We start from the raw sequence: 24,911 nt of genomic DNA, 5'->3' as shown, positions 1-24,911 counted from the left end.
ATAACATAGGCTAACAGATAGCTGAAATTTCATTTGCATTGTACAATGTCCATGGCATTTCTGTATTGCTCTTAAAAATCATAATTTCAGTAGATATTTTTCTGGTTTTTCTCAGTACAAAACATGAAACAGCTCATGTATGAAAGCAGTCTTATTTCTCTCTCTCTCTCTCCCTCCCTCATATTAGTTGTTAAAAATCATATCCCTCCCCTCCCCCAACATTCTTTCTTTCCTCCTACCTTTTCTCTCCTCTATGCATGGCACCTATTCATGTTGGAAGCTCTTTTCTGTGCTTTGAAAGACATGGGAATCGAGCAAAAATATATCTGGCTACTTCAAACCATTTATGAAAATAGTGAGGCATCTATCAGGTTGGAGGGAAGCGGTGACTTATTTAGAATGGAGAGAGGCATCAAACAAGGTGATCCCATTGCTCCCAAACTTTTTACAGCAGCCCTTGAAGCCATTTTCAGGGATCTGGATTGGGATGATTATGGTATTAACGTTCAGGGGAAGATGTTAAACAATTTGTTTTGCAGATAATGTCATTCTGTTTGCTGAAGAAGACTCTCAACTAAATTGATGATCAATGAATTATGCATAAAAAACAAGGAAATATGTCTAACAATAAACTGTCATAAAACAAAAATATTGACAAACCATGAACATATTCCCATTGATATCGAAAATATTATAATAGAATATGTATTTGTAGTTCTCTACATATTCTATTATAATATTTTCGATATTATTGACAAATGATCTCCATCTCAAATTGCTTTGACTTTGAAATCCAGTGCAGAATCAACTTGGAAGAGCTACTGGGGAATAAAACATTGGATGAAAGGGGACCACCCGATTTGTCTAAAAAGAAAATTATTAGATATGATTGTTCTACCAACTTTGAATTTCGGTTTCCAGAGTTGGGCTCTAACCACTATACAGGAAAAAAAAAAGCTCCAAGTTTGCTAAAGAGTAATGGAGAGGAGTTACTTGGAGTATCCAGATTAGTTACAACAAGGACTTAAGAGACCTAACAAAAATAAAACTCATCATTCGGAGAGCTGGAAATCAAAATGGGATTGCAGGCCACTTAGCAAGATATCAAGATGATAGATGGCCAAAAAGAACAACAGAGTGACTGCCAAGAGGAAGAGTCAGAAAACCTGGAAGACAGACAAAAAGATGGAGAGAGATGACATTGAAAAACGGCTTGGTGCCACATGGACAAGAGTGTCCCAGGATAGGAGTGGGAGAGGTTGGGGGAGGCCTTTGCCCTGCAGTAGGACATTTAGGCTAACAGCAACAACAACACATTAATTTGTATAATTTTTTTTAGAAAGTTGATTCATTTACAACTGTGTGTTAATTTTTATCATTATACACTTAAACGTTTTTATATACAAAAGTGTTTTTTATATTATAATTATGCACTTCCTACTGATTATATTTTTAACATTTATTTTTGTTATAGCCATAGTTGCTGATACCATTAAACACAAAATGAACAAATTCTTCATCCTTTATTCGGTTAATCTTTTATCTTGCTTATTTTCCTGTTTTGAAGAATAAGGGCTTTTCAGTTAAATATGAATTAGGTGGTCTTACATGAATATAGCAGTGTTTCTTTCCCCAGAAACTTGGATGTCTCATTCTACAAAACAGGCAAATTGGCTAGAAAAACACATGTAGTTAACAACATAGTACGCTGTCCTTCGTAGCCTTAGTTGCTTTGGCTGTAATACAAAACATTTTTTGTTTATATTAAACTGTATTATTCCACAGTACTCTAATTTCATCAGCCCATTATTATTGCATATTAACCTCACATACGAGAGATTGGCTGCAAACACAAGAGTAGTGCTGGGGTGGACAAGTGGTCAAGGAGAAAGAAAGACTGTTGATGTGTTTCTTGAACAACTGGAGGTCAAGAAACCTTTCCCATATTTTCTTTGGAAAAAATATGGGGACGATTGCTTCAAATGTCTACAGTAGGTGCTCATGTTTTAACATGTTTAAAGAAAAACAAAGAAATGTCAATCACAAGTTCTACGGAGCAGGTGCCTACGAAAATAACCATATAGAAAGCATGATGCAGGAATGGTGTCTTTGAGAAGTGAAAAAGAGATCGGAGATAATCTGAGGGAGAGAGAGGTAATCTGTTTAAATGAATTGCCTTCTGGATAGTATCAATCTTTCTTAGCGAGATATTTGGTGTGCCAGCCCAAATATCAGAATAGTATTTGTCGAGTTGGGTAGATTTAGGATTTATATAGTATTAGCAGTTGTATGGATGAGAAACAGCATCTCGACTGCAAGAATAGTACCAAGTTTTTTGGTGATCTAACCTGATTTTGATCAGAGATCTGAATGTGTTTTGATAACTTTGAAGTTCACTAGGAGATCAATTAGTGCTTAAGATATTGGTTATGAATGATCACGAAGCTAGACTCATTTAAGTACTACAAGATTCTTCAAAAGAGGAAGAAGAAGAATGGAGTGTGCTGCTGTCAGCAAAACTATGGATAAGGCTAGTCAGTGAAAGAAAGTCATTAATGTATGGATGGAAGAGCACTAATGGCAAAAGCACTGAACCTTGGGGTACTTCAGCATCGATAGGGAAATCATCCATCATTTGCTGAATAATCAGAGAGGGAACTGGTTATCCAGTCAGGTAGAATGAAGGAAAAGGAGGAGAACTAAATTTTGATAGATTTGAAGCTGATATTGTAAATATTGATCAATTGTTGCTCTTATGTTTACAGATTTAATGGGAAGTAAGGCATAATGGTTGCCAGCTCAGCAGACTGGCACACATGACAATACTTATAGAAGAGGCATAATATTGAAGGTTAATGCTACTGGAATGAGTCAATATTAGAGAGGGAGTCATCACTTAAACAGATTGGCCTGTTCTGTATAGTATTAAGCATTTTCATTCTGAAAATGCTTAATACTATGAAGGGGTTTTGTACACTTCAAATGTGAGAACATTATTCAAAGGTAGGTTCATGAATTTGGGATTTATGCAGTATTATAAGTAGTCTTATATAGGCAATAAGTAATGTTTTGAGCAGAAATAGACATCTAGTTTTTTTTTTTTTTTTTTTTTTTTTTTTTTTTTTTTTTTTTTTTTTTTAAGGAGAAGTACATGCATGCAGTATGTTTATATCCAAGAAGAGAAAAGTGTGAAGTGTTTGCATGTTATCAGAAATGAGAATGCACAAAACAAGACTGGCAATTTTGTTCAGTTTCTTACTTTCACTGTTTAAAACATTAGTTATTATAGAGGAACTTGCAGCTTGGGATATTTAGGCACTGCAAGATTTGTCAACTGAAAGAGAGGAATAGAATGTATTGCTATCAGCAAAACTGAGAATTGTATTTGAGGTAAATGGAAGAAGTCATTTATGAACATGAAAAAGAGTGTGGGCAAAAGTACAGAAGCTTGGACTATGCTGATTTTGATTGAGAAATCCAAAGAAAAGAAGCCATCTGCCATGACACAATATGATCAGGCATAGAAGAAATTTGGCAGTCCATGCAGTTCATGTTATCTCTAAAAGTTGATTTCTTCAGTTTGAGTTATGGACATTAAAGTCCATAACTTAAACTGATTATCCTTCTCTGATCTCACAGAACAAGCTGAAAGGGAAATCAAATTATATGCTATCATTCATTATATAATAGAAATCGTTTACTTATCCAGAATACCAGATAATCTTCATCATTTTTCCAAAACCTGGACCTTTTCTTAACTCCCTCCCTCCACAATATTCTATACAATATTCTCTTGGCAACTCTAATTCTGACTTAACTTTGTCTCCTTTTCTACAGATAACGTTTTCACCCAGCCATTCTCAACATTGTACCATATAGCACTAAACAGCACCAACTGAGATGACCTGAAGTATTTATGCACCTCTTTTCTATGTTATTACTGTTTTCACTCTTCTGATTCAAATAAATACTTCGACCAAATAGCTGAAATAATCCTTTGCAGAATGAGGACTTTCATTTCCTACTCTAATGCAAATCTCATCCTCTATCCAAACCTTGTTCTCTAAAAAATGTGCCAAAGCAGTCAAAGATAAAAAAAGAAAAAAATTCAGCATATATTCAGTGGTTCCACTCCCTTATTCCACCTTCTTTTTTCACATTGCCACTTTCTTCCTGTGATATTCTGTTCATGTCATTCATTACCCTCTCTTTAAGCAACACCTTCTTCAGCTGATCCATATTTAAATACAATCCATCACTTTACATGATTCCATCCATTTCTCAAATTCATCCCACATATTAACAGACTGTACTCCTTTCACATCACACAGCTCTATTAACATACCATTCATGATTTTTTTTCTCACAGTCTCAACTCTTTTTTTTTTTGTCATATCTGGACAATGCACTGACTACTTTTCTACCACACTGTTTTTCACTCTACTCAGTAATCTCCTGATATCATATTTCTCATCTCGATTTCATTGTTACTTTGTACAATTAATTATGCTTGTACTATACTTGCATTTTTACTGCATCCTTATTTTTAAGTTTTATTTTGAACATATATTCTGATAATAGTTACAGCAGTGAAACACAGCAGAATTTGCACTAAATAGTATCACACACATGCAGATTAAATTTTTGGATATTCTTCATCATATTTACTGATCAAACACTAAAAGGAGAAAGGTAACATTGATAACTTTACTTTTATCTGAATATCTTGTGTTATTCTTTTGATATCTTCCAGGATAATAAACATCATCAGTTTACTGATATGTACTCTCAAGGGATGTACAGAATACTATGATAGTATGACATAATAAATTCAAATTATTACTAATTTCCTATTGACAATTTTCATGCAGGTTTGTCTGTCACTTGTCAATGCTCCAATACTGTCATCTTATATTTTGGTCTTCTAAGGTATCTATAATTATATAAATCCGCCTATCTCTCGAACTCTGTCAGGGTCTTTTTCCTGCGATTTTGGCACCAAACACTTGCTTTTTATGTTTCCTTTCTGATTATCTATCAGTATACCACTTAAAATTAGCTACGTAAAGTTCCTTGACATAGCTAATTTTAGTCTTGTTCCTTTATAACACGCTAATTTTTATTACGATTTTTCTATCCAGCATTCTTTCATTTTGCCACCTGTCTTTGATTGCCAGTTTTATTTCTAATCCATCTCACAGCTCCATAAGTTGAAAGTGGATATTGAATATTGTTCTATATATGGCTTGTTCAGTTTTTTTTTTTTTTACTAATTTCTCATTGCATTGCCTATTTCCATATTTAATTTGCCATCTTTGCTAAAATATGTGCCTAAATAGCTGAAATGCTCTACTCGTTGTATAGGTTTCCCATTCAGTATGCAGCTGATATTTTCATTGCTTCTGCCTATTTTCATGGTCTTTGTCTTTTTATTTCTGACTTATTTGTTGCAGAAGTAAAGGAATCTGGCTGACTGGTAGGATTTCTTTTTTTTATAACAGTCTCACACAAGAAGTTCCAATGACAAGTGGATAGAGAGAACAAATTTTTTTGTGATTCTTGTGTGAGACTGTTATAAAAAAAAGAAATCCTACCAGTCAGCCAGATTCCTTTACTTCTGCAACAAATAAGTCAGAAATATACTTCTGATTATAGTATAGAGAAGTATAGAGAAATATATTGAGGATGAGAAGTGACATTGATTAGTGACATTGTTTTTGTACATGAATTGGGGAAGTTGGAGAGATGATAGTGACTAGATTAGTAGAGCAGCATCCATGGAAATACTTATAGAAAAATCTTAATGAAGCAACAGGGCATCTATGGGAAAGCAACTAGGAGGGAGTCAGTAAGAAAGGGTCAGTGATTCCCAGGAAAATGTTACAAATCTTTCACAAAAGACAAATTTTTGAAATAGGTTATTTTGACTGAAAACAAAATATTTCAAAATATGGCTCTCATTACTGAATCAGTAATGATTCATTTCAACAACAAATTAAGGAATTAGGTGTTTTTATAGTAAAAAAAATGAGTGAATTGATAAATTAGAGTCCTTTTAATAGTTTATGCTTAGATGAAAGTAATCATATAATAAAAACCAGTCAAATCCTGGTATATTGGCAGCCTGGTTAGTCAAGTGCTTAATGTACTCACTCTCCAACCGACAGGTTGTGGGTTCAAATCCTGCTGTGGGTATGGATATTTGTGATTTGTTTTTAGTGTGGGAGATGGATTTCATCACCTGGTGCAAAACCACTCCCTTGCCTATTGGAGAGTTTGAAGGAGCTTCAAAAAGTTCCATGTTTGATCTTTAGAGCAGGGTTTCCAGACTATGTAAAAATAAATGAAAATTATAAAAATATATATAAAATTGATAAAAATGGGGAAAAAAAAAATCCTTAGCCCACCCACAGTACAAATGCACTATAGATTTGCTAATAACCTTTCGTGAGTAGGAACCACATAAAAAAAAAAAATAAACAAAAAAAAAATGTATGAGAGATACTTTGGCATTGATAAAACTAAATTTGTTGAAAAGATATGTTTCACGTTCATTAAAAGAATGTCCCACTGCAATGAAAATGTATAATGCAATTAGAGAAGATTTCAAAATATTTAATATCTTTACAAATAATTTGTCTAACTGCTGATGCTGCAACAATAATGAAAAGTGAAAGAAATGGTATATTAAATTTAATAAAATTTGTCCCAGTGAAATTTTTTTGTTTACATTTTATTGTTTTCACCAAGAGATACTTATCAGAATAACTGTAGTTAAATCTAAGTTTTCATAATAGTGCTTCATTATATAAACAACACCAAGGATGAAAAAATGCATACATTTATTAGAAGTATTAAATAAATTTTAATTAAATTTAATAGAAGTAGTATATAAAGGTCTAAATTTTTCTATTGCCCAAAAACTTTCCCTAGAAAAGAATACATCATTGAAATCCAAACAAAACTAGAAAGTGATCCAAACAAAGACGTGTTTTTCAAAAAGATAAACGATCTCATAAATAGCAAAATAATTCCTACACAAAATCTCCCACCATGACTTGCACATTCTATAAAAAAAATTAAAAAATAAATTAGACATTATTATTATTAGTAATGCTGATAAAGGAGATATTACTGCAATAATAAACAAAACAGATTACTATAATAAAATTCTTGACATTGTCAATGATCCAAAAACTTACAATCTCTGAAGAACCAATTCCTAATATTAAAAACAAATTGAAAATAAGTTAAGATACACAAACCAGACTCTCCCTTACATCCCATAATTTCATTTTTAAATAATTATAATACTTGAATTAACTCACGTAAAATATTTATTAGTATAATTTTCGCCTTAGTATCACAGGCATTTTCAGTATAAAGCTGATATAACAATAACTGACAAATTCAAAAATCACCACGTAAGTAGCTAATGTAAGATAACTAAAAAAGGTCATTAAATTTCTTAACTTATTAAAAAATAATTAAATAATAATTATGCACATATATGTGCATAGGGGTGCTTAAGGGTCAAAGCTGTATAACTGAGAGGAGACTTCCACGTAGCCTTTAAAGGAATGCAGAGAACCGACCAGGGCTTCTGACCTACTGTCCAATCCTCACCTTCTTGTGGTGCACCCTGTTGGGAATCTACCTGGATACTGAACGAACGAGGATGGGCTGGCAATTTGGGATTTAGCCGACCAAATTGTATTCTTATTGACTTAAACCAAAATAAAAATGATGGTACAACATGACAAAATTTCATGCCGGCTGGGGCGTTGCCCGGTTAAACAAGGCCCCCGTTGTTTTCGCCAGTGAACAGCGAAAAGTCAGCTACTAGAACAAATCTGAAAACACACCCCAACTCAACATAACCAGAGTTAAACATTGGTACTATCAACATAAGAAGCCTGAATGGCAAAGAAATGGAGCTAGCTGAGGAATTCGATAAGTACCAGATCGACATAATAGGACAAAAAGTGGTGAAACCTTTCTGAGCAATAAATACAAAATGTTATATTCAGGCAATGAAATTCAAGGAAAAGAAGGAGTAGCCATAGTATTCAACACAAAATACGAGGCTAATCTTCTTGAATGGCAGTCAGTCTCAAGTAGAGTAATGTGGGCAAATATGAGAATGGGGAACTGGACAATGAGATTTATTTGTGCCTATGGTCCCACAGAAGGTTTTACTAAGGTAGAAGTTGAGGAATTTTTTGAGGCTTTAGAAAAAGCAACTGACACAATAAAAAAGGAAAAGTTGGTCCTTGTTGGGAATCTTAATAGCAGAGTAGGAAATGATTATGAGACATACAAAAATATTTTGGGAAAATTTTGAGAAAAGAGCAAAGCTAATAATAATGGCAAATATTTGTTGGATTTCTGCTCAGGACATGAACTGGTTATGACTAATACCATGTTCCAACATAAAAATGTGCACAAATTCACATGGAGAGAAGAGGCAAGGAATAAGAAAAGTCTCATTGCCTATGCTATTGTTGATAGTCGTGTTTTCTCCTTGGTGCAGGACACCGGAGTGTACAGAGGATTTGAAATTGGAAGTGATCACTATTTAGTCTTGAGCAGAATAAAATTGAATTTCATATTGAAAAGAATAACATGTAAGAAAGTTTTAAAGCGAATAAAAGTTGAGCAGCTCTCAGATGTGAACTGTAGACTAAAATACACAATTATTTCATTTTTTCTTCAATAAAGATTATTGAAGAAAAAATGAAAGAGTTTGAGAACAGGAATCAAACCTTGGAGATTCAGTGGCAAGTCTTGAAGAAAGCTCTGATTGATTCAGCTAGAGAGGCATGTGGTGAAGTTGTCTGCAAGAATAGAAAAATTAGAACTCCATGGTGGACACAAGAAAGTTAAAGAGGCAGTGAAAGAAAAGAAGAAAGCCTATCAAACGTTCCTGGCAAATAGGTCAGCTTGTGCTCTTAGAGAATACAAAGACAAATGCAAGAATGCTAAACACTGTGTAAAACTAGCTAAACAAAAGTCATGGGAGGACTTTGGCAAGAATATAGAAAATAAATATCAAGAAGGTGGCAAAATATTTTGAAGGTTCTTAAAGAAGCTTAGGAATGGAGCTGTAAAAGGAGTTAGAGATGATAAAGGCGACATGAAAAGGGAGAAAAAGATATCCTTGAAGTATGGAGAAATTACTTTGAAAAACTGCTAAATGAAACAAGCAGTGATGACAGCACAGTGGTAAAAAACACTGACCAGGCTTGTAGTCGGAATAAGTATAACCATACTTGACGTAGAAAAATACCTGAAGTAGGAAAAGCCATCAGAGGCTTGAAATGTGGAAAGGCAGCAGGAGTAGATGATATTCGACCAGAAATGCTAAAGTATGGTGTTATAAAAGTCTTACAGTGGCTGCACTGCATAGTTCAGAAAGCCTGGACAGAGGGACAAATTCCCGATGATTCGAGTAGAACTGTCATAGTACCCATATATAAAAAGGGAAATAAAACTGAATGTGAGAATTATAGAGGTATTTCTCTACTGAGTGTTCCTGGCGAGATCTATGCAAGTATACTTGAGAAACGGTTGAGAAGAATTGTGGAAGAAAAGCTTGGTGAAGAACAAGCTGGATTCAGGCCAAATAGAGGCTGTCAGGATCAGATCTTCACTTTACGACAAATAGTCGAGAAAGCATGAGAATATAACAAAGATCTGTATTTAAGTTTTGTCGATTTGGAAAAGGCATATGACAAGGTGCCAAGAGAGAAGCTATTGAATACGCTGCAGTTATATGGTGTCAATGGGGTATTATATCAAGCAATACTTAGTCTTTATTTGAGTTGTAAGTCAGCAGTTAGAATTGAAGGAAGTACAGGAAGATGGTTTAATGTTAAATCTGGTGTGAGACAAGGATGTACATTATCCCCTCTGTTATTCATTATCTATATGGATCACATTATGAAGGGAAGTGGTGTTAAACATGATATCAAAATTGGAGATGTTAATATGAACTCTTTGCTTTATGCGGACGATGTTATACTTCTAAATAAATTTGCTACAAGTCTGCAAGAGTCCCTGACTAAATTGAATAACAGTTGTAGTAGATATGGTATATAGGTCAGCAATAAAAAGACAAAGACAATGAAAATAGGCAGAATCATTGAAAATGTCAACTGTGTTGTGAATGGAGAACTTGTGGAACAAGAAACATTTCAGCCACTTAGGCACAATTTTTAGTGAAGATGGTAAATTAAATATGGAAATAGACAACAGAATCAGCAAAGGTGGTATGGTGGGAAGTCAATTGAATAAATTCAGATGGAATAAGAGAGAAATTAGTCAGAACACTAAATTAGCTGTATACAAGACAGTGTTCAAACCTGTTTTAACTTATGGATCTGAGAGCTGGGTCAGAAGTAAAACACTTGACTAAAGACTAGAGACTGCAGATATGAGAGTCCTGAGAAAGATTTGGGGCGTGAACAGATGTCATTAATGGCAATATCATATTAAAAACGAGTATACTAGGAAAGAAAACTTCACATTGTCAGCATCCAGGAATGCGTTTGAGAGCTAATCTCAGGTGGTATGGTCACTTAAACAGAATGGGTGAGTTAAGATTAGCAAAACAAGTTTTCTCTGCCAGGTTGGCAACAAAATGACCCAGAGAAAGACCAAGATATAGTTGGATTGATATGGTACAAAGTGCCTTAGACGATAGAAATATAAGATCTGATAATGTTGGAGTCTTTACAAGTAACAGGCTGATTTGGAGGAAAATTGTTGATAGGAAGTTAGTAATGATGTAATTTTTTTTCATGTAGTACTATCATATCCTGTACACCCCTTGAGGGTAGATGTCAGGAATTTGATGATGATTATGACTTATCTATGCCTATGGTCCCACAGAAGATTCTACTAAGCAGAAGTGGAGGAATTTTTTGAAGCTTTAGAAAAAGCAACTGACACAATGAAAAAGGAAAAGTTGGTCCTTGTTGGGGATATAAATAGCAGAGTAGGAAATGATTGTGAGACATACAAAAATATTTTGGGAAAATTTGGAGAAAAGAGCAAAGCTAATAATAATGGCAAATACCTGGATTTCTGCAGAGGACATGGACTGGTTATTACTAACACCATGTTCCAACATAAAAATGTGCATAAATTCACATGGAGAGAAGCAAGGAATAAGAAAAGTCTCATTGACTATGTTATTGTTGATAGTGATATTTTCTCCCTGGTGCAGGACACCAGAGTGCACAGAGGATTTGAAATTGGAAGTGATCACTATTTAGTCTTCAGCAGGATAATATTGAAAAGAATAACATATAAGAAAGTTTTAAAGCAAATAAAAGTTGAGCAGCTGTCACATGTGGACTGTATACTAAAATATGCAAAGATGATTGAAGAAAAAATGAAAGAGTTTGAGAACAGGAACAAAACCTTGGAGATTCAGTGGCATGCCTTGAAGGAAACCCTGATTGATTCAACCAGAGTGTCATGTGGTGAGGTAGTCTGCAAGGATAGAAAAATCAGAATTCCATGGTGGACACAGGAAGTTAAAGAGGCAGTGAAGGAAAAGAAGAAAGCATATCAAAAGTTCCTGGCAAAGTCAGCTTTTGCTCTTAGAGAATACTGAAACAAATGTAAGAAAGCGACACACTGTGTAAAACTAGCTAAACAAACGTCATGGGAGGACTTTGGCAAGAATATAGAAAATAAATATCAAGAAGGTAGTAAGATATTCTGGAGGTTGTTGAAGAAGCTTAGAAATGGAGGAAAGAGTGCTGTAAAAGCAGTTAGAGATGATAAAGGTGACATGAAAACGGGAGAAAAAGATATTCTTGAAGTATGGAGTAATTACTTTGAAAAATTGCTAAATGAAACAAGCAGTGATAGCGCAGTGGTAAAAAAAAACTCAACAGGCATACAGTCAGGAATACATATCCATACTTGAAGTAGAAAAAGCCATCAAAGGCTTGAAATGTGGAAACGTGGCAGGAGTAGATGACATTCGACCAGAAATGCCGAAGTATGGTGGTATAAAAGTCTTACAGTGGCTGCACCGCATAGTTCAGTAGGCGTGGACAGAGTGATGAATTCCCGATGATTGGAGTAGAGCTCTCATGGTACCCATATATAAAAAGGGAAAAAAAAAATGAATGTGTGAATTACAGAGGTATTTCCCTACTGAGTGTTCCTGGTAAGATTTATTCAAGTATACTTGAGAAATGGTTGAGAAGAATTGTGGAAGGGAAGCTTGGTGAAGAACAAGCTGGATTCAGGCCAAATAGAGGCTGTCAGGATCAGATCTTCACTTTAGCACATATAGTCGAGAAAGCATGGGAATATAACAAAGATCTGTATTTACGTTTTGTCGATCTGGAAAAGGCATATGACAAGGTGGCAAGAGAGAAGCTATTGAATACGCTGCAGTTATATGGTGTCAATGGGGTATTATATCAAGTAATACTTAGTCTTTATTTGAGTTGTAAGTAGTCAGCAGTTAGAATTGAAGGAAGTACAGGAAGATGGTTTAATGTTAAATCTGGTGTGAGACAAGGATGTACATTTTATCCCCTCTGTTATTCATTATCTATATGGATCACATTATGAAGGAAAGTGGTATTAAACATGATGTCAGAATTGGAGATTTTAATGTCAGCTCTTTGCTTTATGCAGACAATGTTATACTTCTAAATAAATCCGCTACAAGTTTGCAAGATTCTCTAACTAAATTGAATAACTGTTGTAATAGATATGATATGAAGGTCAGCATTAAAAAGACAAAGACAATGAAAATAGGTAGAATTGTTGAAAATATCAACTGTGTTTTGAACGGGTAACCTGTGGAACAAGTAAAACATTTCAGCTACTTAGGTACGATTTTTAGTGAAAATGGTAAATTAAATATAGAAATAGACAACAGAATCAACAAAGCTGGTATGGTAAGAAGTCAACTGAATAAATTCATATGGAATAAGAGAGAAATTAGCTGTATACAAGACAGTGTTCAAACCAGTTTTAACTTATGGATCTGAGAGCTGGGTCAGAAGTAAAACACTTGACCAAAGACTAGAGACCACAGATATGAGAGTCCTGAGAAAGATTATAGGCGTGAACAGATGGTATTAATGGCAATATCATATTAAAAACGAGGATATTAGGAAAGAACTTGACATTGTCAGCATCCAGGAATGCATTAGCAAAGGTAATCTCAGGTGGTATGGTCACTTAAACAGAATGGATGAGGAAAGATTAGCAAAACAAGTGTTCTCTGCCAGGTTGGCAGCAAAACGACCCAGAGGAAGACCAAGATGTAGTTGGATTGATACGGTACAAAGTGCCTTAGATGATAGAAATATAAGATCTGATAATGTTGGTGTCTTGACAAGTAACAGACTGATTTGGAGAAAAATTGTAGATAGGAAGTTAGTAATAATGTATATTTTTCATGTAGTACTATTATATCCTGTATACCCTCTTGAGGGTACATGTCAGGAATTTGATGATGATAGTTTTTGAATTTTATATATATGTCGCAGGGAAATGAAAATAGGGATTTGATCAAATCCCTATGGTATATGATCAATTCACGGAAGATGTTAAAATAACAACTCTGTGGGGTGATTTCCCTGAAGAAAGTAAGTGATTTGATCATATCCCTTAACTGCTTTAGTGATTTGATCAAATCCCTTAACTGTTTTAGTGAAAAGATGAAATAATATTGTTTAGATATTAAAAGTATTTATTTAGTAAACCATGCATTATTAAATGTAGAATTGTTAATACAGCAATAGTCATTTAAGCTGATATTTTTAAAAACAAAAAGGATATTTTTAGTGAAATTTTAAACATTTTTCGTGGATACAAGCTCCCCTCTGGCATCCGTGCCAGCAAAACATTACTCGAGAAAGGTTGCATGCATTTTTATTATTGTTTTCTATATTTCGAGTTTTATCAAGTACTTACCGTAGAAAAATGAGTTCAGATATAGAAAAAAATCAAACTCTGACCGAATTTGTATCTGAAGAACAGTTCAATGAAACTGTCAGGACGTTTTTGAACAAGCGGCATGAAAAAGAAAAACCTTTGTGGACTCGCGAAAGGATAGAAGAAGCTGTCACAATCATTGAACAATTTAAATTATCACCACTACTTAAACTGCAACGGACACATAAACAGTACAATTATGGAAAAAAATACGATGTTATGGAAGTAGGTACTAAAAAATCTTTGATTTTGAAGAGAAAGTCTGAATTCGATCCAATTGTGAAAATAGTACCAACGGAAAATTTTTTCCAGATACTTCAGGAAATCCATCAGTCAACTGGCCATGGAGGAAGAGATAAAATGCTGTATAGTTTGAAATCGAAATACCTAATACCTACTTCAGTTGTACTGGAGTTTTTAAAGCTGTGCATGGTATGTCAGTCTAAAAAAAATTTCCAAACAAAGGAATCGTTGTTTGCCCATGTATCTAGCGACTTCAATCATCGTGGCCAAGTCGATTTAGTTGACTTACAGTCGACACCAGATAGAAATTACAAATGGCTATTATACTACCATGACCATGCGACGAAATTCAGCTTTCTTCGACCGTTGATTACAAAAAGAGCTGCTGAAGTAGTAATGGAGCTATTAAAAATATTTTTGGAAGTAGGTTGTCCTCATATACTACAAAGCGACAACGGCCGTGAGTTTACGGCTGCTGTCATACAAGAATTAACAAGCCTGTGGCCAATGTGCAAAATTGTAAATGTTAGGCCTAGACATCCAGCTAGTCAAGGATCTGTTGAGCGATCAAATCAAGATGTTGAAGCTATGTTACGTGCTTGGCTAATTGACAATGACACAAAAAATTGGGCTATAGGTTGTTACTTTGTTCAATTCCAAAAGAATTCCTCTTTTCATCGAACCATTAAACGATCACCTTACAAAGCTTTATTTGGAACAGAACCAAAAACAGGACTCCAATCTAGTCATATTTCGAAAGAGTTGCTTGAAAAACTTGTTACTGAAGAGGACTTGGATCTACTTCTTAATCAGCAGGACCATGACATTATTTTAACACCAGAAGACTTACCAGCAGCTTCCTTAGAGAACAACAACAACACTTCAACTTCAAAAGATCCACCAGCATCTGAATTAATTGATTACAATGCTTCAACTTCAAATGATCTATTAATAGTTAAATCAACCAACAATAACACTTCAATGTCACACGATCTACCGGCAGCTTATTTACTCACCAAAAAGGCTATAAATTTAGAGGATCTACCAGAAATTGAATCAATTTCTTTATCGACAATAAGACAACTCGAACCAGTTAAAACATCTGTAGTGTTACTTGCATCAGAAGGGGAAGCAGCTGTCAGCGACAGTAAAGCATGTTGTGTTGTTTGTAGAATGGAATCTACTGGAGCCCATTCATGTGACATTTGTAAAAATCCGGTGCACTCAATATGTGGGAATACAGTAGGAGAAGAAGGATATGGATTGAAAATTCTATGCTATTTATGCCAAAAAGAAGTGAGCATTAAAGATCAAAGGGAAAATGCTGCAAAACACCTGAAAAGATCAGCTGAAAAAATGAAAGAAGTTTCTTTGAAGAAATTTAAAGACGTGTTAGTGAATTCCACAGTTTTGGTGTATGTACCTAAGATAGATAGAGGCCCATTAGATGGAAATAACATCGTGGGGATCATATTAGATATAAAAAATAATTTATATCAAATTGGTACTTCAGTTGGAATTATAAAAGATTGGCTACCTAGAAACGCTCTTCAGATAGCTACTACAACATTTACCGAAACAGTTCCACAGATTAACCTAAGTCTGTGTGGGATTGCAGGAAAATTATCTGTATTTGGAGGTCAAGGATTTAAGAAGTGTTCCTGTGAGCAATCCATATTACAATGTAAAACAAAAGATGTGCCTGTAAAAAAAAAAAGTAACGTACTTTGTAACTCGAGATGCCACAAATCAACGTGTTTTGATAAAAATGAATAAACATTATTATTTATTAATTACATTCATGAAAAATGTTTAAAATTTCACTAAAAATATCCTTTTTGTTTTTAAAAATATCAGCTTAAGTACCTATTTCTTTTGTTAATTAGTTTCGAATAAATAATTTGTGTTTCAATGACTATTGTTGTATTAACTATTCTACATTTAATAATGCATGGTTTACTAAATAAATACTTTTAATATCTAAACAATATTATTTCATCTTTTCACTAAAACAGTTAAGGGATTTGATCAAATCACTTACTTTTTTCAGGGAAATCACCCCAGAGAGTTGTTATTTTAACATCTTCCGTGAATTGATCATATACCTTAGGGATTTGATCAAATCCCTATTTTCATCATTTCCCTGCGACATATATATAATTCAAAAAATAATAAAAATAAATAAATAAATAACAAGAAGTTAGTACTTTTTAAATCAGCTAATCTTTTCTATCTCCCACAAAGGGGGATAGACGTAGACCATTGGATCTGTTTAAGTTAGGAGAGTGGAGTAAAGTTTCACATGTTTCTGTATAAAGCTGTTCCATGTGGAACCGACTTTTGTGAAGGACTCTTGTCCCAGTGAACTCTTAATAGCATGCTCTGCAAGTCCAGACTGTTCAGATTCAAGGTATTCAATATAACGCTTGTATTCTTCTAGCCGAATAAAAGCAGATCTTCCTGTTTGTCCAAAATAAGATAACCCACGAGAGCAAGGAATCTGGTAGGCACCTGGATGATTGAGATGTGGAAGCTTGTATCTTTACATAAGCTTCTATGTTGTATCTCTTTCGCTACCTCTTCAAATACAGAAGAAATAACTCGTATTCCTATTCCTTATGTACAATGCATAGCAAATGTGAATTCAAAATGTGAATGCATAGGAAAAGTTTTAAAACCACTAAATATTTTTGTTGCCTTTCACCCAATTAGAAAAATCTCTGCCTTTCTCACTTCTCCAAAGGGCAATCTCCCACATCTCAATCATCCAGGTGTCTGCCAGATTCCTTGCTCTTGTGGGTTATCTTATTTTGGACAAACAGGAAGATAGTGTTTTTATTCGACTAGAAGAACACAAGTGTTATATTTGAATACCTTGAACCTGAATAGTCTGGACTTGCAGATCATGCCATCAACATTAGACGTAGAGTTCATCAGAAGAACAAGACAAGAGTCCTTCACCAAAGTCGGTTCCTCATGGAATGGCTTTATCTATCCCCTTTGTGGTAGATAGTACTTTTTAAATCAACTAATCTTTCATAACTTTATTTATTTATTTTTATTTTTTTAAATTATATATATATATATATATATATATATATATATATATATTCAGGGATAAAAAGAAACAATTTAGAATGGAAAGAAGTATGCTTGGTATCACAAGACTGGATCACAAAAGGAATACATGGATAAGAAATCAAACCAAAGTGTCTGACATCATAGGAAGAATGAAACATTTGAAGTGGGAATAGGCTGGGCATATATTGCTCAAAGACAAGATCAATGATGGGCAAAAGAAGTGCTGGATTAAATTCCACAAGAGGAAAAAATGACCACGATGCCGACCTATATCACGTGGATTGATGATATCATCAGATTTGCAGGAGTGATATGGGAAAGGAGAGCCATGGACAGACAGTTTTGGAGTAATCTTGGAAAAGCCTTCATCCAGCAGTGGATCAGCAGTGGCTGCTGCTGGTGATATATATATATATTATTTTATTTAATTATTTATTATTTTTTAATAAGTTAGGAAATTTAATGACTTTTTTAGTTATCTTATATTAGCTACTTAGATGGTGCCTTTTGGAATTGTCACTTATTGTTCTATAAGCTTTGTACTGAAGATGTCTGTGATACTCAGGCAAAAATTATACTACTAAATAATATTTTACCTGAGTTAATTCTGGTATTATAATTATCTAAATATGCATACTCATGGTAATTCCTTATTGAAACCCATAATTTCATACAAGCATACCACAATAGCTCTCTTATCTAAATTTATTGCACTTCTATTAAAATCTTTAAAATATTCAAAATTTATGATAAAAAAATCCTGTTCAACTCTTACAACATATCAAGCAAACTACCATATCTTCCAATAATGCCCTTTCTTTTTTACATGCTTCATCATTATATACAAACATTGATGTGCTCAAAACCCTTGATATCATTCAAAATGACCAAACCTTATTGGAATATACAAAATTATCTCCTATAGATATCCTCTTTCTATTAATTTCCAATAAGTCTATATGTAGATTATGCAGAAGGAATGATGTAGGATTGTTGATCTGTTGTCTGTGTTTGACAGAATTGTACAATGTTGATGGACTGCATCTGAATGGTTTTGGTGTTAGATGTCTGGAGACAGAGCTTTGCTCACTGAGCATGCTGAAGTGCAAATTCTGGAAAACTTAAGCAACTAGGGTGGAAGCAAGTGAGTTTGTGTGAAGGCACCCATGAGATGAGCGAGTGTGAGAATGACCATGTGTGGAATCTAGTCTCTAAACCAAAAATATTGAATGGGGTAGTCAATTCAGGAACGAAAGGTGGGTTAGGACCTAAAGGGATGTTGCAGTTTTTATATACTAATGCCAGAAGTATCAAGTACAAGAGGGAGGAGTTTTTGGCATTGGTTAGTGCAATCTCACCAAACTTTAGGCATTAGTGAGACTTGGCTAACAGCAGATGATGTAGTTACAGGGGTTGAATGTGAAGGGTTTAGTATTTTCAGTGAATTGCAGCCAAAAAGAATGGGAGACAGGCAGTAGGGTGGCTGTTCATTTGAAGCAGTCTGGTGTGAGATTAAGGCCAGTAAGACAAAATATACAGTTAGTTGTTGCTATTGGCCAGGGAGTTCCACAGATGATCTGGAAGACATGCATTGCCAAATGAGTACAATGAGTGTAAATCAAGTGATTATTATTGGGCACTTCAGCTATGCAAATATAGACTGGGAGTAAGAAGGATCACATGACAGGAAGAAAATGGAATTTATACAACTACCAAGAGATAATTACTTAGGGCAGCATATAATGAAGGGAGACTATGGGTGGGAAAGTATTGGACCTGGTCATAGGATCAGAAGAGCCATGTCAAGATCATGAAGTCTTGACATGGGAGAGTGTAAAACATGAGGAATATTCCTTCAAGAAGAGGTATTTGTAAGAGGTATTAACTATAAAGGAGATGATTATGACATGCTTAGGAAGAAGCTTGAATCTGTACCATGACATAAAACACTGTAGGATAAAAATGTTAGTAGTGCATGGATTACAGTTAAGGGTCATCTAGAGGAAGCAGTATTAAATTGTAACCTAGGGAAAGGAGGGTTAATCAGGTGAGAGTTAGATGGATGAGTAATATTGTTAAGCATGAGCTGCAGAAGAAGAAAAAATGTTGTAGAGGGTATATAAAGAGAAAGGTGTCCAGCAAACTCATGAACAGCAGGCTTAGGCAAGAAACGTGACCAGCTTGTCAAGGAAGACAAAATCAGATTAGAGAGGAATCTAGCCGAGCAGGTTAAAGGAAATTCCTAAGAGTTCTTTTGTTATGTGGCAAATAAGAGGAAGAATAATTATGGAAGATTAACCTTAATGAGGGATGATGGTCATCATCCCTCATTAAGGGATGATGGTCATGGGGAGACAGAAGTGGATACTGAGTGATCACTTTGCGAGGATATATCATCCTAGTGAGATTACTGCATTAACCTATGTGATAGACACTAATGTGGGAACAGAAGTGGACGAATTAGAGATTCTTAGGATATTGCAGAATTTCAATGTAAATACAGCTATGGGATTAGATGGAATATCACCTCAGGTTTTGCAAGAATATGCAAGGGAACTGGCAATGCCTTTGTCTGGGCTCTTTAAGTCTCCACTCTGTTAGATTTCCAAGGTTGTGGAAAGAGGGCAAAATAATCCCCTCGCATAAGGGAGGTTCTGAGACTGCAGTAGCAAATTATAGACCAATCGATATATTAAATGTCGTGATAAAAATTACTATAAAATTACATGCCTTACTAATTTACTAATTTTTTATAATAGAATAACAGCTGAGTTGGAGAGAGAAGTTTTTTTTTTTTTTCATTGGACGTGCATGGTTCCTGTAGTGTCCAATGAAGTAAAACTGTCTCTCTCTCTCTCTTCTGGCTATTAAATTCCCATTACTGCAATATTTTACAAACTTTAAAAGTACAGATTTCTAAAATCCATTATAGAATTCAAACCCAAAATACTTTATATATTCACTAAATGAATCCAACGCTTACATATTTTAAGATGAATTGATTATACCATCATCATCATCAAATTCCTGATAGGTACCCTCAAGGGGGGTGTACATGATATGATAGTACTGCATGAAAAACTTACACTGTCACTAACTTCCTATCTACAATTTTCCTCCAAATCACTTTATTACTTGTCAAGACTCCAACATTGTCAGATCTTACATTTCTATCTTTCATCGCACTTTTTACTGTATCAATCTTGGTCTTCACCTATATCTTGGTCTTCCCCTAGGTCTTTTTCTTGCCAACCTGGCAAAGAACACTTGTTTTGTTTGCTAATCTTTTCTCTCCCATTCTGTTTAAGTGACCATACCACATGAGATTAGCCCTGCTAACACATTCCTGGATGCTAACAATATTAAGTTCTTTCCTAATATCCTTGTTTTTAATATGATATTGCCACTGATGCCATCTGTTCACCCCCTCTAATCTTTCTCAGGAACTCTCATCTCTGTGGTCTCTAGTCTTTGGTCAAGTGTTTTACTTCTTACCCAGCTCTCAAATCTTAAGTTAAAATTGGCTTGAATACTGTATTGTATACAGCTAATTTAGTGTTTTGGCTAATTTCTATCTTATTCCATATAAATTTATTCAGTTGACTGCCTACCATACCAGCTTTGTTGATTCTGTTGTCTATTCCATATTTAATTGGCCATCTTCACTAAAAATCATGCCTAAGTAGCTGAAATGTTTTACTTGTTCTATAGGTTCTCCATTCACAATGCAGTTAATATTTTCAGTGCTTCTGCCTATTTTCATTATCTTTGTCTTGTTATTGCTGACCTTCATACTAAATGTATTACAAGAGTTATTCAATTTAGTCAGGAATCTTGCAGACTTGTAGCAGATTTATTTAGAAGTATAACATCATCTGCATAGAGTAAAGAGCTGAGATTAACATCTCCAGTTTTGATATCAGGTTTAATACCACTTTCCTTCATAATGTGATCCATGTAGATAATGAATAACAGAGGGGATAATGTACATCCTTGTCTGACACCAGATTTAACATTAAACCATCTTCCTGTACTTCTTTCAATTCTAACTGCTGACTTACAACTCAGATAAAGACTGTATTGCTTGATATAATGCTCCATTGATACCATACAGCTGCAGCACTTTGAAAAACTTCTCTCTTGGCATCCTGTCATATGCTTTTTCCAGATCTACAAAACTGAAATACAGATCTTTGTTATATTTCCATGATTTCTCAACTATTTGTCGCTACATGAAAATTTGATCCTGACATCCTCTATTTGACCTGAATCCAACTTGTTCTTCACCAAGCTTCCCTTCCACAATTCTTCTCAACCATTTCTCAAGTATACTTGAATAAATCTTACCAGGAACACTCAGTAGGGAAATACCTCTGTAATTCTCACATTCAGTTTTTTTTTTTTTTTCCCCTTTTTATATATGGGTACTATCAGAGCTCTACTCCAATCATCTGGAATTCATCCCTCTGTCCAGGCCTTCTGAAATATGCAGTGCAGCCAATGTAAGACTTCTATACCTCCATACTTGAGAATTTCTGGTCGAATATCATCTATCCCTGCTGCTTTTCCACATTTCAGACTTTTGATGGCTTTTTCTACTGCCAGTATGGATATGTATTCCTGATTGCATCCCTGGTCAGTGTTTTTCTTATCACTGTGTCATCACTGCTAGTTTCATTTAGCAATTTTTCGAAGTAATTACTCCATACTTCAAGAATATCTTTTTTTCCAGTTTTCATATCACTTTATAATCTCTAATCATTTTACAGCACTCTTTCCTATATTTCTGAGCTTCTTCAACAAGAATGTCTTGCCAAATTCTTGATACTTATTTTTTATGTTCTTACCTTCTTACCAGTCTTCCCATGACTTTTGTTTAGCTAGTTTTACACATGTTTAGTTTTCTTACATTTGTCTCTGTATTCTCTAAGAGCACAAGCTGACTTATTTGCCAGGAACTTTTGATATGCTTTCTTCTTTTCCTTCATTGCCTCTTTAACTTCCTGTGTTCACCATGACGTTCTGATTTTTCTATCTTTGCAGACAACCTAACCACATGCCTCTCTGGCTGAATCAATCAATGTTTTCTTCAGAGCTTGCCATCAAATCTCCAAGGTTTGATTCCTGTTCTCATTCTTTCATTTTTTTAATAATAAATTTAGTTTAATCCTTTATCCAAGTGTGAGCAAACAAAGTTTGCACATGAAAGTATCTTCAGGACTGGGGTAAGGTGGTACAACACCGAGTAACTCGTTGCAGAGGTGGAGCGAGCTAACATCACTCCTATCTCAGTATCTCCCATAATGCAAAACACATCTCCTTGCAGATATGTTTAATATTATGCATTAAGGTAAGGGCCACTACCCAGACTAGTCTCGACCTTTATTGAGTTCTCTTCAGTGGCAGCCAGGCCCAAGTGGAGATACCAGGCAAAAGCATTGGCAAGGTCATCTCTACCTATAGGAGTTGCCAAACGGTGTGCCACCTTTTTATTAAATTACTCTGGATTTAGAGAAAGATATTGAAAGTTTATTTTTCACTTGGTTAGACTAAAATAAATTTAGTTTAATCCTTTATCCAAGTGTGAGCAAATATTATACATAACATTATACTTATCTGCAAAGAGATGTGTTTTGCATTATGGGGGATACTGGGATAGGAGTGATGTTAGCTTGCTCCACCTTTGCAACGAGTTGCCCGGTGTTATACCACGTTACCCGAGTCTTGCAGATACTTTCAGGTGCAAACTTTGTTTGCTCACACTTGGATAAAGGATTAAACTAAATTTATTATAATCTAACCAAGTGAAAAATAACCTTTCAACATCTTTCTCTAAATCCAAAGTAATTTAATAAAAAGGTGGCACACCGTTTGGCAACTCCTATAGGTAGAGATGACCTTGCTAATGCTTTTGCCTGGTATCTCCACTTGGGCCTGGCTGCCACTGAAGAGAACTCAATAAAGATCAAAACTAGTCTGGGTAGTGGCCAATCCCTTAATGCATAACATTATACATATCCGCAAGGAGATGGGTTTTGCATTATGGGAGATACTGAGATAGGAGTGATGTTAGCTCGCTCCACCTCTGCAACGAGTTACCCGGTGTAGTACCACCTTACCCCAGTCCTGAAGATACTTTCATGTGCAAACTTTGTTTGCTCACACTTGGATAAAGGATTAAACTAAATTTATTATAGTCTAACCAAGTGAAAAATAAACTTTCAACAGCTTTCATTTTTTGTTGAATAATGTTCACATCTGAGAGCTGTTCAACTTTTATTCGCTTTAAGACTTTCTTACATGTTCTTCTCTTCTATATGAAATTCAATTTTATCTTGCTCAAGACTAAATGGCAATCACTTCCAATTTCAATTCCTGTGTACACTCAATTCCTCTGTATAGTGAGAAAACATCACTATCAACAATAACATAGTCAATGAGACTTTTCTTATTCCTTGTCTCTTCTCTCTATATGAAGTTATGCACATTTTTATGTTGGAACATTGTGTTAGTAATAACCAGTCCATGTTCTGAGCAGAAATCCAACAGGTATTTGCCATTATTATTAGCTTTGCTCTTTTCTCAAAATTTTCCAAAATATTTTTGTTTGTCTGACAATCATTTCTTACTCTGCTGCTATTTATATCCCTAACAAGGACCATCTTTTCCTTTTTATTGTGTCAGTTGCTTTTTCTAAAGCCTCAAAAAATTCCTCTACTTCTACCTTAGTAGAATCTTCTGTGGGACCGCAAGCATAAATAAATCTCATTGTCCAGCTCCCCATTCTGATATTTGCCCACGTCACTCTACTTGATATTGCTTTCCTTTCAAGAAGATTAGCTTCATATTTTGTGTTCAGTATTATAACTACACCTTCTTTTCCCTGATTGTCATTGCCTGAATAAATACAAAAACATTTTGTATTTATTGCTCAGAAAAATCTTACCAGATTTTGTCTTTTTTGTTTCAGTTACCCCAATTATGTCGATCTGGTGTACTTCCTCAGCTAGCTCCATTTCTTTGCCACTCAGGCTTCTTATGTTGATAGTACCAATCTTGAACTCTGGTGATGAGTTGGGGTGTGTTTTAGGATTTGTTCCAGTAGCTGACTTTTCGCTGTTTACCCTGGTTCACTGGCAAAAAGAACAGGTTTGGAAATTCAGTTCTGTTATGTTTATGGACCCCTTTCATGTCTCTCTGAATGTTTTATAAAGTCTCAAAATAGGTACTTTTCATCTTGTTCTAGGTTGGAAAAAAGAAAAAAGTCGCATGCCGACATGTTGGGCAAGTATGGTGGCTCTTTCAATACTGTAATGCATTTTTTTGGCTAAATACTCTCAAATTGATAGTGCAGAATGAGAAGGCACATTGTTGTGTGATGCAAGATAGTCATTCACAATCTCTGGACATACCCCTCATAGTTTTGGTTTTGGACTTGCTTATGCTTTCTCTTCTCTCCAAAAACATGTTATACCATTTAAGCACTTAATCATGTGATCAAGAATCATTAGTATACATCTACTTTATTTTATTGAAGGTTTTAGTAGCACCATTGTATAGTTAAACACATAATTTAATCACACAATATCATGCAGGATTTTGCTTCTCCA

The 24,911-nt window shown here is 34.8% G+C and overlaps 1 protein-coding gene across 3 annotated transcripts in view; it reads left to right on the top strand.

The window, feature by feature from the left end:
• LOC150101414 (uncharacterized) overlaps nt 1-24,911 on the top strand; it is a 510,839-nt gene that overhangs the window by 76,360 nt on the left and 409,568 nt on the right. The gene's annotated exons all lie outside the window — the stretch shown is intronic.

The sequence above is a fragment of the Typopeltis vanoorti genome, chromosome 11 (assembly GCF_054136105.1).
Source record: "Typopeltis vanoorti isolate ZY-2024b chromosome 11, IOZ_Tvanoo_1.0, whole genome shotgun sequence".
Lineage (NCBI taxonomy): Eukaryota > Metazoa > Arthropoda > Arachnida > Uropygi > Thelyphonidae > Typopeltis > Typopeltis vanoorti.
This window is presented reverse-complemented; position numbering and strand designations above follow the sequence as displayed.